Raw genomic sequence first — 12976 nt, forward strand, 5'->3', positions numbered from 1 at the left:
CCCGGGCTTTGGCGGGTCCTGCGGGAGGCGCTGGAGAGAGGACGGGGGGCTCCGGGAGCTGCTGAGGAGGCGCAGGGACAGGTGAGGGGTCCTGGAGGGGTCGTGAGGGGAATTTGGGGAGGGGTATTGAGGAGGTTTGGGGGGGATTTTGGGAGTGTCTGGGGGGAACTTGAGGGAGTTTTAGTCTCTCACTAACTCAGAGGTTTTTATTATGATAACTATTGGAAATTGCAAGGGAGGGGAAACAGATACAATAAGGAACAGATGTAACAGGTAGTCCGTGCTCTCAGCAGTAAGCGAGAGCCATTGTCTTCTTGGTGCAGCGGTCACAACCTGCAGGCAAACATCTCGCTTTGGTCAGCTTGCCTCCCCCACACACCTGCCCCGGGCTGGGGGTTTCAGTCCCAGTCCTTGGAAGGAGCAGAGGGGCCTTTTCACATGGGGGTTCCATGTCTCAGTCCTTGATGGAGAGGCTCCTTCCATCTCAGTCTGTCTGTCCCGGTGGTTGTAAAACAGGTGAGGGTCTTCTGTGGGGAGACCACCTGAAACTCAGGAGAAGTCCAGCCAGGCCGAGAGGTGGGACAGCTTCCAAGGCTGTTGTTGCACAAAGGGCACGGTGCCCCTTCCTCTTCTCTTTGGGCTCAGTGTAGCACACAGCAAACAACACCTGTGAGAACAATGGCTTAGCACTGTGCTCTCAGGTCTTGGGGCCTTGTGGCATGTGACTTTCTCCTACAGAGACGGCAGGGGGGGTCTTCTCTTCATTGGTCCCCAATGACGATCGTGAGGCAGATGAGGGAAAATTTGGACAGACCCTCACAAGCCCCCACCCTTTGTCCCCCTCCCTTTTTCCAGATCCGTCCCATCGCCCCCCAATACACGGCCCCGGGCCCAACTGGGAAGCTTTACTGGGAGTACTGGGAGCAGGCACTGGGCGGGGGCAGACCGCCAGCGGGGCTGGGGGGAACACGGGACCCCCCCAAAATCAGCAGAGCGGGGACGGAGCGGGGGGTCCCGGCCGGGCCCGAGCCCACGGGGAGGGGCTGCGGCCGCCGCCGGCTCAGGAGCTCTGTGGGCAGAGAAAAGGGGGTGACACCGGGCTGGGGGCACACGCTCCGCCCCGGCGGGGACGCCACCCCCGGCACCCGCCCTGACCTTCTTGCGCAGGGAGACGCCGAGCCCCAGCGCCCGGAAGACGAAGCTCAAGACGAAGGCCCCGATGCCCGTCAGCATCTTGCTGCGGGCGGCGTCCGGCGGCATCTCTGGGGGATCCGCAGGGCTCAGCACCCCCAAAACCTCTCACCGACACTCCGAGCCCCTCCCAGCGCCCTCCCTGTGGCCCCCAGCCCAGCCAGGACCCCCTGAAACCTCCCCCCGATCCCTTTTTGTCCTGGCCAGGAGCCACCAAAGCCCCTCCCGTCCCTCTCAGCATCCCACAGCCCCCTCCCAGTTGCCCCCAGCGCCCCAGGACCCCCAAAGCCTCTCGCAGTCCCTTGGCAGCCCCAGCAGGACTCAGCCAGTCTGTGCCCTCCCAGTCTGTGCCCAGCACAACCGAGCTCATGGCGAGCCCCGCTTTGCCATCGCCGATCTCCTTCCAGCCCCTCGGGGCTCACTGCGATCCCTCCCAGTCACACCCAGCAGCCCCAGACTCCCTCCCAGTGCCCACCAGGACCCCCCCAACCCCATCCCACCCTCCCCAGCATCCCCCAAACCCCTTCCCAGCCCTTGCCCAGCCCCCAGCCCCTCTCCCAGTCCCAGCCCGGCTCTCTCCAGCTCCCTCCCAGTGGCTCCCAGCACAGCCCAGTGGCTCTGCCAGCGCCCCCAGGGGCTCCCCCGTACCCCAGTGCCGCCTCAGGGGCTGCTCCAGGCTGACGTGCTCCACCTGGCAGCTGTAGCTGAGCCCGCGCCGGGGGTGGTTTCCAGCAGCACCAGCAGCTGGTAGGTCCAGTCCCCGTTGGGGACCACGTCGGTGGCCACCAACGTGCTCCGAGAGCTCCTGCTCGCCCTGGAACCACCTCACCTGGATGGCAGCAGGGTAGAAGTCCATCACGGAGCAGAGCAGGCGGCCGGGGCCGGGCTGGGAGCTGGAGGGGGGCACCAGCGAGATGGACACGTTGGGGGGCACTGGGAGAGACAGAGAAAGAGAGAGCGGGGACACACTGGGATCAGCTGGGGGGCACTGGGAGAGAGAAGGGAGGGCTGGGGTGGGCTGGAGAGGGACTGGGATAGACTGGAATGGACTGGGAAGGGACTGGGAGGGATTGGGAGTGAATGGGAGTGACAAGGAAAGGCCAGGGGAAAGTGGTGGGAGGGACTGGGGATGGGCTCGGATGGACTGGGAATGTGTTGGGAGGGACTGGGAGGGAGTGGGATGGAGCTGGATGGCACTGAGAGAGGTGGGAGGGGATGGGGGTGCACTTGGAGAGAGGGTGGACGTCTGAGAGTGAACTGTGAGTGAACTGGGAATAGATTGGGAATTGATTTGGAAGGGCTGGGTGGGACTGGGAATAAACTGGGAGAGATTGGGAATGAACTGGAGAGGACTGGGAGGGACTGGTAAGGGACAGGAGGCCCCGGGGATGGGCACATGGAGGGCTGGGGGCTCTGGGGAGATTCCCAGGGAGGTTTTGAGGGGCTCCAGGGTCATTGTCAGGGCAGGGCTCGAGGGGACACGCTCTGCCCCGCGCTCACCTCGGCGCTCCACAGTGATCGGGGTGTAATAGTCGTAGTTGTACCGGCAGTACCAGTCCACCGCAGTCCGTGCCTACTCCCGTCTAGCCGGGTCGCTGTTCATCTTCCCGGCAAACCTCTCCCCATAGGGCGTGAACCCCACGTGCAGCCCCATGTCGCTATCGAACATCACGAACTGCTCCCGGTTGTAGATGTACCTCTCCACGAACCTCAGCTTCTCCGCGCTGTTAATGAAGTAACACTCGCACTTAAACATGAGCTGGAACACCCCTGTGTGTGCAGGACACAGCTCAGGGGGCGCCACCCCAGCAGCATCCCCAGAGCTCCGCGGCCCAGCCCAGATCCCCACTCCGCACCCCCTGTGCCCCTCGGCCGCCATGGGACCCTCCTGCCCGCGCTGCCGCTTCCTTTGCCGCCCTTCCCCCATTTCCCCTTCCACATCCTCTCCCCTCCCACCTCCGGCCGCTCCTCAAATCACTTTTGGGGTCCCATTTCCCCATTTTCCCACAAATCCCTCAATCTCCAGCCTCCCTCCCGCTCAGATATGGTGTCCCACCTCCCCTTTTCCCCCTTCCCCACCCTCTCCCACCCCTCCCTTCCCCCCACCCCTCAGCCCCTCCCCCTCTCCTTTTGGGGGGTCCCCACCTCCTCCCCCTCCATTCCGGGCTCCCCCTTCGCCCCTTTTTCCCCCTTCTCCCCCCCTGTCCCAGCCCCTCCCGCCCCCCGCTCACCCGAGAGCTCCGCGCCCGCAGCCGGGGGGGTTCCCAGCACCACCAGTGCCACCAGTAGGGCCCCAGCTGCCGCACCTCGCGCCATGGCCAGCGACCACCGCCCCAAATCAATGCGCTGAACTGGGAGAACCAGCCCTGACCAGCGCGGGGTCATTAGGGCCGCGCTCTCATTGGCCGATCTGGTTTTTGCGCTCTCTAATTGGCCGGTTCCGTTTGTAGCTCGATTTCCAGACCCTCTACCAAGCAACTAATGAGTTATTTCCACTCTTCTCTCTGATTACTCAGAATTTCTTAGAGAGCTCATTTTTTGAACCCTCTGCCCGGCAACACATGACGCGCATAAACTCTCTTCTCCCATTGGCTGAGCGCCTTTTGTGGGGACTTGTTCCCCCGTTCTCAGTCTCCCCGGTTTGAATCCGCTTTACTGGGAGCAGCACCGACCCTTCCCGATGTGCCCGGAGCGCCATGAATGGAGCGCGGAGCCTCCCCCGGCGGCTGGAGGAGAGGGGGGCCGCAGGGCAGGCGTGGGAGTTCTGGGCAGGCAGAGCCTGAGATTTTAACCCTTTTCCTGGATGATGGAAACCTTACAAATGCTGATCCTCCTGGAGTTGAATGAGAAGAGAGATAGGGATGAAATAGGAGAAAATGGGCAAGGGTAATGAAAGTCCGTGCAAGTGAAAGACATCAGAGGAGTTGACAAGAATCTTAGGTGGGAGGAGATGATGGAGTGGCCTTTGGCTGGACTTTTCTTCTGCAGCCATGGACAGAACCATTTTTCCTGTGACACAGAGACTGCATTTAGGGGGAGGCAATGGCTCAGAGCCAAGAGAGTGCAGGGATGTGATGGGAAGGAGTGGCATGAACAGAGATGGATGAGGAGGGTGGTGGTGCCCTCTGCCTTCAGTGAGGAAGGAAATCTTTGTTCTTGAGACCCCTCGGCCCCAGGTGGTGAATTTGGGGGCACAGGTGTCCCAAAAGTGAGAGACTGTGCTCATTTCTAGAACCTGGCAAAGCATCCTTAAAAGGGGAACCCCAGAAGCAGCTCTGGTCCGTGTGCAGTGGTGAGAGCACTGGGCATGGAAGGAAGATGTCACCATGGGACATGATCTCCGGGCGGTGCCACGTGTGACAGGGAAACACAAGAGGTTTCAACTGTGTTTCCTGGGGAAGCCTGTGGCACAAGAGGGACTCCTCTCTCCTTGATGAACTGAGAGTTGATTATCTGAGGGGTGGTGATGGACTGACAGTTGGTGACCTGAGGGGTGGCAACTGAATTGCGAGTCCAAGGTTTTGCCTTATTGTGATTTATTGGGAATTTGTTTGGGGGGAGGAGGAATGTTTGGAAGGTTTTCATTCTTTCTGTGTGTTTCTTTTATATATTAATAAAGTAAATTAATAAAGTTTTTTTTCTTTGTATTCTGAAGCTGGAGCCTGCTTCGCTCTATTCCTGGTCACATCTCACAGCAGACACCAGGGAGAATGTATTTTCATGGGGGCACTGGCATTGTGCCAGCATCAAACCGTGACACCAGGGAAAATGGCTGCTCGTGCCAGTCCATCCCCTTGCCCAGAAGGCACCCGCTTGTATTTGGGTACGAGCTGCTGGCCACAGCCAGACGGGCAGCACCCGCAGCATTGGCCATCAGATGCTGGGCTGATGTTTTCATCCAGAGAGCAAGAAAAACAGCCAGAAGCACACAAGGCAACTTGACAGTATCTCTGTAAGAATGTCATTGTCCTGTGAAAGTCAATAGTGGATGGTGGTTTTGTGCTGCAGATAATCACTTCCGAGCAAAAATCATTCCAGGAAGGGACAACAGCTTCTGCCTTCTGACAGATACCAAGTGTGGCCACCAATTGCTCCAGGTGCTCCTGCCAACAGCCACCTGCAGAAAAGATCACATAGACACCAAGGCACGCTGGCTTTGGCTGTCCTCTGGCAGAGATGTTCCCCAGGCCCACAGGTCTCTGTGGCAGGAGAGAGGCACCAGCATTGGCAGGCCTTGGGCATGGCAAATCTCCTTTGGCAGGGACTCTTCCACAGCTGCTGCTGCCAGCGCTGCCCAGGGGACAGAGCAGCATTGGAGCTCTGGGCCACACGTCCCGTGTCTGTGTCACACCCCTGCGAGTGTGCCAGCCACCCAGCACTGGGACTGGTCCCAAAGAGGCTGTGGCAGGGCCTGTGGAAGGCCCCAGTGCCCTTCCTGCTCTGCTGCGCTGGCAGCCGTGGGGGCTCATTCTGCTGCCCTGAGCAGGCAGAGCAGAGGAGCAGCTGCTTCGTGTTTGGGCCCTTGCTAAAGTTCCTGCTGGGCTGTGTCTTCAACACTTGGGGCAAGGTCTTGCCTGCAAGCTGGGGCAGTTTGGGTGGGGTGGGGGTGTCCCCAGGGCACGTGGAGGTGTGTCCTGGGGCTCTCTGTGACACAGTGCACCGTGGTCACCGTGGGATGGAAAGGGACAGAGTGGGCAAGGGTGACCCTTTGTGACACGCCGTGACGTAGGTGCTGGCGGCACCACGGCCATGCCACAGTGCTCGGTGCACGTGACGGGACAGGACGGGACACAGTGAGGAGCCCCCACACAGCCAACTCGTTCCTTGCTGACCCGGAGCTTTTCCGAGGCGTTCCCTGTGCAGGTGACCTCGAGGCCAGGCTGCGGGACTCGGGGACGTGCAGCATTTCCCAAGCGTCTGCCATCCCTGCAGCCGGTGCCCTCGAGGACAGACTGCGGGACTTGCAGTCCTATTTCCTTCTTGAGACTTCTCTCTTGCTGCTGCCCTCGAGGACAGACTGCAGGACTTCCTGTCCTGTAGCCTTCCCGAGGCTCCTCTGTTGCAGGTGCCTTCAGGGCATGACTGCAGCACTTGCTCATCTCCAGCCCTTCCGAGGCCTCTCTGCTTCAGCAAGCACTCCTACCTGCAAAGAGTGACATGGAGCAGAGACCCCCCAGCGTGCCCAAGCTGGCCTGGCTGGAGGAGGAAGAGGCTGGAGCTACCTCAGCACAGCAGCCTCAAGAACTGGAGCAGTTCCAGCTGCTGCAGGAGCGTGAGTGCCAGAGCTGGGCCGAAGGGCTGGTGCCTGTAGCCAGCTTGGCCCCATCCCGCCCCATCCCATCCCGCCCCATCCCATCCCATCCCGCCCCATCCCATCCCATCCCATCCCATCCCATCCCATCCCATCCCATCCCATCCCATCCCATCCCATCCCATCCCATCCCATCCCATCCCATCCCATCCCATCCCATCCCATCCCATCCCGTGAACATATCCATGGATAGGACAGAAGCTGGGCTGGAGCCCCTGGCAGCCGCGCTCCATCCCCCGGGGCATCCCGAGGCTCTCCCTGCCTGGTGAGCTCAGGGCTGGGCTGTGTTCTCTGGCCTCTCCCGCAGCCCCTCAGCTCTGGCTGTGCTCGCTCTTTGCCAGATGCAGCCAAGGACGGGACACAAGAACAGGAAGCCGCCCGTGGCCGCTTTGGCAGAACGGCGCAGGTACCTGCGGCCATCCCCAGCTGGGCTGGGCCTGCTGGCACTGCTCAGCCAAGCACCAGGCTTGGAGCGCTCCATGGATTCTCCCTCCCTTGCTGCCCTTCTCCTGCAGACCCTCTGTGAATTCATCACGTGCCTTTGGCAGGAAGAGACCACCGGTGTGGGCACGGGCGTCTTGGCCAACCTTCCATTCCTTGATGCCGAGACCGGTGCTGCCATGCTGGATTTGCTTGTGGAGAAGGGTGTCTCCAATCCAACGCAATTAAGCAGCCTGGGCAAGGGCTCGATGGCCCCAGCAGTGGTGTGGCGTCTCCAGCCGGGTCTGCCAGGCTCCCTCTGCCTCTGAGGCCCAGCCCAATGCGGTTGGAAGGGAAGAACTTCTCAGGGGAAGTTGCTGCTCTGGCAGCTCTGTGAGTCTCCCCGTGCCCTCTGCAGGTGCCCGCCATGGTGAGGTACATCCACCAGTGGCTCACGGCCAATGAGTCTGCTGGGCACAGGCTGGACAAGGCCCTTCTGGAGCTGACCCAGGAACACCCCTGTGACGTGCTGATTACCCTCTTGCGCTGGGCCCCATCGTGTGACAGGTAGGGCAGCCCCACGTGCCTTGAGGGCTTAGGCTTCACCGGCCCGTCACCCTGTAGAGCCTGTCCCTGCTGGCTGCCAGACAGGCGGGCAGTTCCAGGATCCTCTGGCTCCTCTGTTTTCCAGTGCTGCCATGTCAGCTCCTGAGCCTGGTGCCACGCTCCCTCCCTGCCCCTCGGGGCCTGTACCCACGTGGGCTGGCTGGCTGCTGCCGGCCAGGGGCAGTGGGCAGAGGCAGGGCTGAGGGCCAGCATGGGGCCCTGCAGCTGCCCAGGCCACGGCGCTGTGGCCGAGCCTGCCCTGACCCAGAGCTCTGACCCCACAGAGCTGCCGCCACTATGTGGGCATCCATCATGTCCTCCAGCAGGACTGCGGAGCCGGCGCTGCAGCTGCTCCTCCATGTGCTGAGCGCCTGGCCAGTGCACAGCGTGTACACCTCCGATGGGGACGACACAGGAGTCTTTGCCCTGGCTGTGAGTTTCTGGTGCCGGCCTTTGCCAGCTCCCAGGCCACCTCTCCAGCAGCCGGCTCTCTGTGATCCCCCCAGCTGCATCTCCCTGCCTCAGGCACTGGGCTGAATCCTGCCTTAGGGGCAGGGCTCAGGGGCACCAGGCCAGCTGCTCCACCCATGTCTCTCTCGACCTCTCCCTTGCACGCTCAGGCCCTGCCACGTGGATGTCTTGGCCACTGAGTGTTGTCTCTGGCTGGTTTATTTCTTGCAGGCAACCATGGCACTGTGGAAAATCTTCAATCTGGCCTGGCGCTCGCCTGTCGTGCTGGAGTATTTCCCCAGTCTCCTTCTGCATCTGCTCTTCCAAGCTTACATCAGCACGCAGGAGGTGCCAGAAGAGGTTGAGACCTTCTGGCAGGGATGCCAGGAGCAACACGGCCTCTCCGCCAACCCCAACAGGTGCTCCGTGCCAGTCCTCCCAGTCTCCCCGTCCCTCCCATGCCCCAGGGCAGGAGCCGGGGCTCCCAGCGTGACCTGGCCTTTGCTCTGGACACAGCTTTGCGCTGCAGACCCTGAAGGCCCTGCTCTGCCAAATGCGCTATGAGCACATGGTGCTGTCCATGGAGCGCAAGCATGCCTGGGACACGCTGCTCCGTGCCGACACCCACCACTGTGCAGTGGGTCTGCTGGCCAGGTGAGACCTCGTTCTCCCCACCGCCCCTCTCCTTTGTGCCCGCAACACCCCACACAGTCCCCGTGGTCATGGGCGGCGGGGCCTTGTCACCAAGGGAGGGATGAGCAGACTGGAAAAGGAGGGCAGAGGAGGGTGCCCGGGAACAGCTGCCTCCCAAAGCGCCCCCAGGCTGCTCGGGAGCAGACCAGAGCTCTGCCAGTCAGCCCTGCGAGAGGTTTGCCCGCCCGGCCCAGGAGCAATGGTGCCTTTTTCTCCCTGCCAGGGAGATGCGCCGTGTCTCCATCATCTGGTGCTGCAGCATGGCATCCTGCCTCTTTGAGCTGCTCAGCCAAGGCATTTCAGACTGGGAACTGCCTGCCCTGGCCTTCCTGGTGGAGGTGAGCCCCATGGCCAGCGCTGCCTGGCTCAGCTGCCTCCCACCCCTCTGCGCTCTTGTAGCCGCAGCTGCCTGGGACGCTGCCCGTGCCCTGTGCTGCTGCCTTGGCTCGGCCCTGTGCACTTCTGAGCTCCTGCCAGCTGGGCACCTCTGTGCCTGCTCTGTGCCTTGCAGCTCCTGGATTGCCTGGACTTGAGCCAATGCGGTGAACAAGTCCTGGAGATCCTGACAAGGCACCTGCAGAGCCAGTCCAGGGAGATGCGTCGCGTGGCGCTCCAAGGCCTCGTGGTGCTGACCTCGATGGTGAGAAGGAGGCAGCAGCTGAAGCTGTGCTGGCAGTGTGGGGCTGGGGCAAGCAGCCCCTTGGGCTTACCTGGGCTTTGGCAGCTGTGGCAGCTGCTCCCAGCTCTCCAGGCTCGCTGTTCAGCGGCCTGAGTGCTTCGGGACAGGCCTTCAGTCTCTGAGCCCTGCAGCAGCAGCAGCAGCAGCAGCAGCGTGGGGTTGCCCAGCCTTGTTTTGTACACAGGATCCAAGCATGTACAGCCTGACTGAAAGCCTTGGGAAGCTACTGTGGGATAGGGATGAAGACATCGTGTAAAAGACCCTCATTGTGCTCAGCCTCCTGGTGCTGCAGGAAGACCTGACAATAGCCAGCCCCATCGCCCTGCAGCTGGCTGAGGCGCTCTGGCACCTCTTTGACAATGTGAGGCTCTGTGCCCCCAGCCACGGGCACTTGGGTGCTGCCTTGGGCCTGGGCACAGGGGAGCCTGGAGCAGCGCATGTGAAGAGCTTTGGCTTCCTTTCCAACAGGACAACAGCCTTGTGCAGCTGCTCTCCATTTGCCTCTTCCAAGACGTGATTGCCTTGGTAGTGGCAAAGGGAGAAAAGCCCCTGAAGAAGCCTGTGAGCCAGAGCCTGCTCCCACTCTTCTTCCACTGCCACGATGAGAACCAGTGTGTGGCACAGGTGAGGCCTCCTGGGTGTCCCCATGGCACGGGGCTCAGCTGTCTCCCCAGCCCCTGGCACCTGACGGGCTCCAGCCTCCTCCCGGCCCTGGCACAGAGATGTGGCTCCTGTGCCCTGGGCTGCGGTGCCACCTCTGCGTCTCTGCTGCTCTGCAGGCCTCTCGGGAAACGCTGCTTTCTGCAGTGAGGTTCCTGAAGAGGAAGGATCTCAAGCAGCTGCTACAGACAGATCAAATATGGAGATTTGCTGAGTGCTTGGTAAGGACAGCCTGGAATGCCCAGCCCAGTCCCTGGAGCAGCCACCAGCCCACGGTGCCCAGTCTGTGGGGCTGGCGGCTGTGGCCCCTGCCCAGTGCCGCACGCAGGGGCACCGGCCTGCGCCCCACACGCCACTCCCTTCCCTGGGCCGTGCGGGCTCTGCTCCAGGCTCCTCTGGCCCCAAGGCCGGTGCCGACGGAGCCCCGAGCCAGCCGGGCTCTGCTGCGGGGCGGCACCGCGGCTCGCCGGGCCCTGTGCCCCGTGCCGAGCCCGGCGCCTGCGGCTGCTGGCCGGGCCTCGGGGCTCTGTGGGCAGGGGGAGCAGCGCCGGCCGTAGGGAGCGCCCGGCCCAGGGGCAGGGCCCGCATTTACCCTTTCCCTCCGTGCCCTGCCGCTCTCTGCAGCTGGCAGAGGACAGGAGCCGAGCGGCCGAGCACCTGCGCCGGGCCCTGCCCTACCTGCGGAGCGCACAGGAGCCCCTGCGAGAGGCGGCCGTCAGGTTCATGGGTGAGCGCCAAGCCCGGCTCCCTCCCCGGCCCGCCCCATTGCCGCAGCTTGGCCCCAGCCCCGCCTGCTGTGCCGGCAGCAGGATCCGGGCGCGGGCATGTGCAGCCCCCGCTGGCCTGGGCATTGCTGCTGCCGCCCTCTGGCAGCCGTGCCCTGGGGCGGCAGCGTGCGCCAGGGGCCCGGGCTGAGCCCTGCCGGGCCAGCAGGGCGTGTGGCCCAGGGCTGGCAGCGCCCGTGGGCGGCAGCTGTGGCTCTGAAGGCAGGACACGCTCTGTGCTCCCCAGGGATGGCCGGGCGCTACCTGACAGGGCAGCAGCCGGAGTTCCGCATCATCTGCAGCGGTGAGTGAGGCCCGCGGGCTCTCGGCGGGGGCTGCCGCTGGCAGCTGCGTTCCCTGGCCCGCCCGCCGACGGCTCCGCTCCCTGCGCGCCCCAAGGGCAGCGGGGCCACAGCGCAGACACCTTGCAGGGGCCTGCGGGACATTCCTGGCCAGCAGCTGCCAGCTCGTCCTTCTTGGCTCCTGCTTCCTCCAGGCCGTGCCAGCAGCTGCGTGGCACGGACGAGGCTGGAGGCTCTGCCCAGCTCCCCGCAGATCCAGCCTCTGACAGTGCCTCTGTTTCTCTCTCTGCAGCCCTTCAGGACATGACGGATGACAGCAGCCCTGCCATCTCATGCCTGGCGCTTCAAGCTCTGCACATCCTTTTAGCTGTACAGAGCGTTCCCTGCTCCCGGCTCCAGAGGATGCGAGACCAACTCCGCCACCTCTGGGAGTCGCGGCCTTTCCTGTGTGGCCGTGGCTGAGTGTCCTGCCGCGGCGCTGTGGAGAACTGATCCGGGAGGCTGCGTCTGCTGGGGCCGCCTGAGCCTGCGGGGAACACCTCTCCTCTGCCAGCACTTCCTTTCCCTTCACCCACTAGAGGAACATTAAATTGCTGTGTTAGATAGCCGTGTGTCCAGGAGCTTTCTCTTGGTGCACAGTGTCTTCAGGCCAATGGGGAAGAGGGGAAAGGCTGCTTGGTCTGCGCAATTTGCCCAAGCGTGCGGTGCGGAAGGGAAAGTGGCCAAACGCCCCTTGGCCTTTGGTGGTTCCTGCAGGAATGTTTTTGCTCCTGCATCAAGTTTTCTGGAGCTGGGGGAACAAGTGTGTTCCGTGTTGTGAGAGTCTGTCTGAAATATCCCTCATCTGCCTTACGATTGTCATGGAGAGAGATCACCAAAAAATTAAAACCCCCGTTTGCTGATCCGGTGGCCGGGAAAGTCATGTGCATGAGGCGTGAAAGTGTTGCTAAGTTGCTGTTTTCACAGATGTTGTTTGTTATATACTACACTGAGCTGACAGGGCATCCTGCCCTTTTGCACAATAGCTCTGGGATCCTCCCTACCTCTCAGCCTGGCTGGTTTGAGCTTTAGGGTGGTCCCCTCCCCCAAGAGAAGACCGTTCATAACCACCGTGACAGACAAGTAGAGATGTAAGAAACCTCTTCATCAAGGGACTGAGACATGAAATCCCTATGTGAGAAGGCCCCTCTCACCTTCTTCCAGAGACTGGGACCAAAAGCTCCAACTCGGGGGAGGTGTACAGGGTGAGGAAGGAAAGCAGCCCAAAGGAAGGTGGATGTTGCAGGTGTAGGTAGTGGACAACGAAAACAATGACTCTCGCCTGCTGACAAACTTGGACTGTGTGTATCCTTATTTCCCACCCCCCGCCCGAAGATACAATAAACTACCTTTGTTTCCGCTGCAAAATCCATCCCCCTTGCCCCAATGAAAAAGAGTATAATTGGGGTCCAGATGAACTGGGCCTCTGAGACCTCCCCGACACAACAGGCGGGTCCTCGATTGGACTGGACCAAAGGACTTCGTCTCTACCTTTGGTAGTTCTACCCCCTCTCTCTTTCTCTCTCTCTCTCTCTTTTGTCTCTCTCTTCCCCCATCTTTTTCTCTCCCTTAATCCCTCTATCGCATTTTGCTGTGGTCATTCAATAAAGGTGCATTTGTTTTGATTATCATTGCAAACCCCTTTGTACCGTGTCAGTTCTTTGTGCACCCTGAGATCAAATCCATGAACCATCGTGAAACCCGTCCATGAGGACGGATCGTGACACCCCCTGAGGACCCCTCCCCAAATTCCCCCCCAGCACCCCCAGACCCCGCTAAAACCCCCTCAAGTTCCCCCCACACCCTCCCCAAATCGCCCCCAAACATCCTCAAGACTCCTCCCCAAATTCCCCTCACGACC

The 12976-nt window shown here is 61.7% G+C and overlaps 1 pseudogene; it reads right to left on the bottom strand.

Moving 5' to 3' along the window:
• Positions 1 to 46: 46 nt before the first annotated feature.
• LOC102064100 (class II histocompatibility antigen, B-L beta chain-like) lies at positions 47 to 3089 on the bottom strand (annotated as a pseudogene).
• Positions 3090 to 12976: the final 9887 nt, after the last annotated feature.

This window comes from Zonotrichia albicollis, chromosome 7, assembly GCF_047830755.1.
Source record: "Zonotrichia albicollis isolate bZonAlb1 chromosome 7, bZonAlb1.hap1, whole genome shotgun sequence".
In the NCBI taxonomy this organism is placed as follows: Eukaryota; Metazoa; Chordata; class Aves; order Passeriformes; family Passerellidae; genus Zonotrichia; species Zonotrichia albicollis.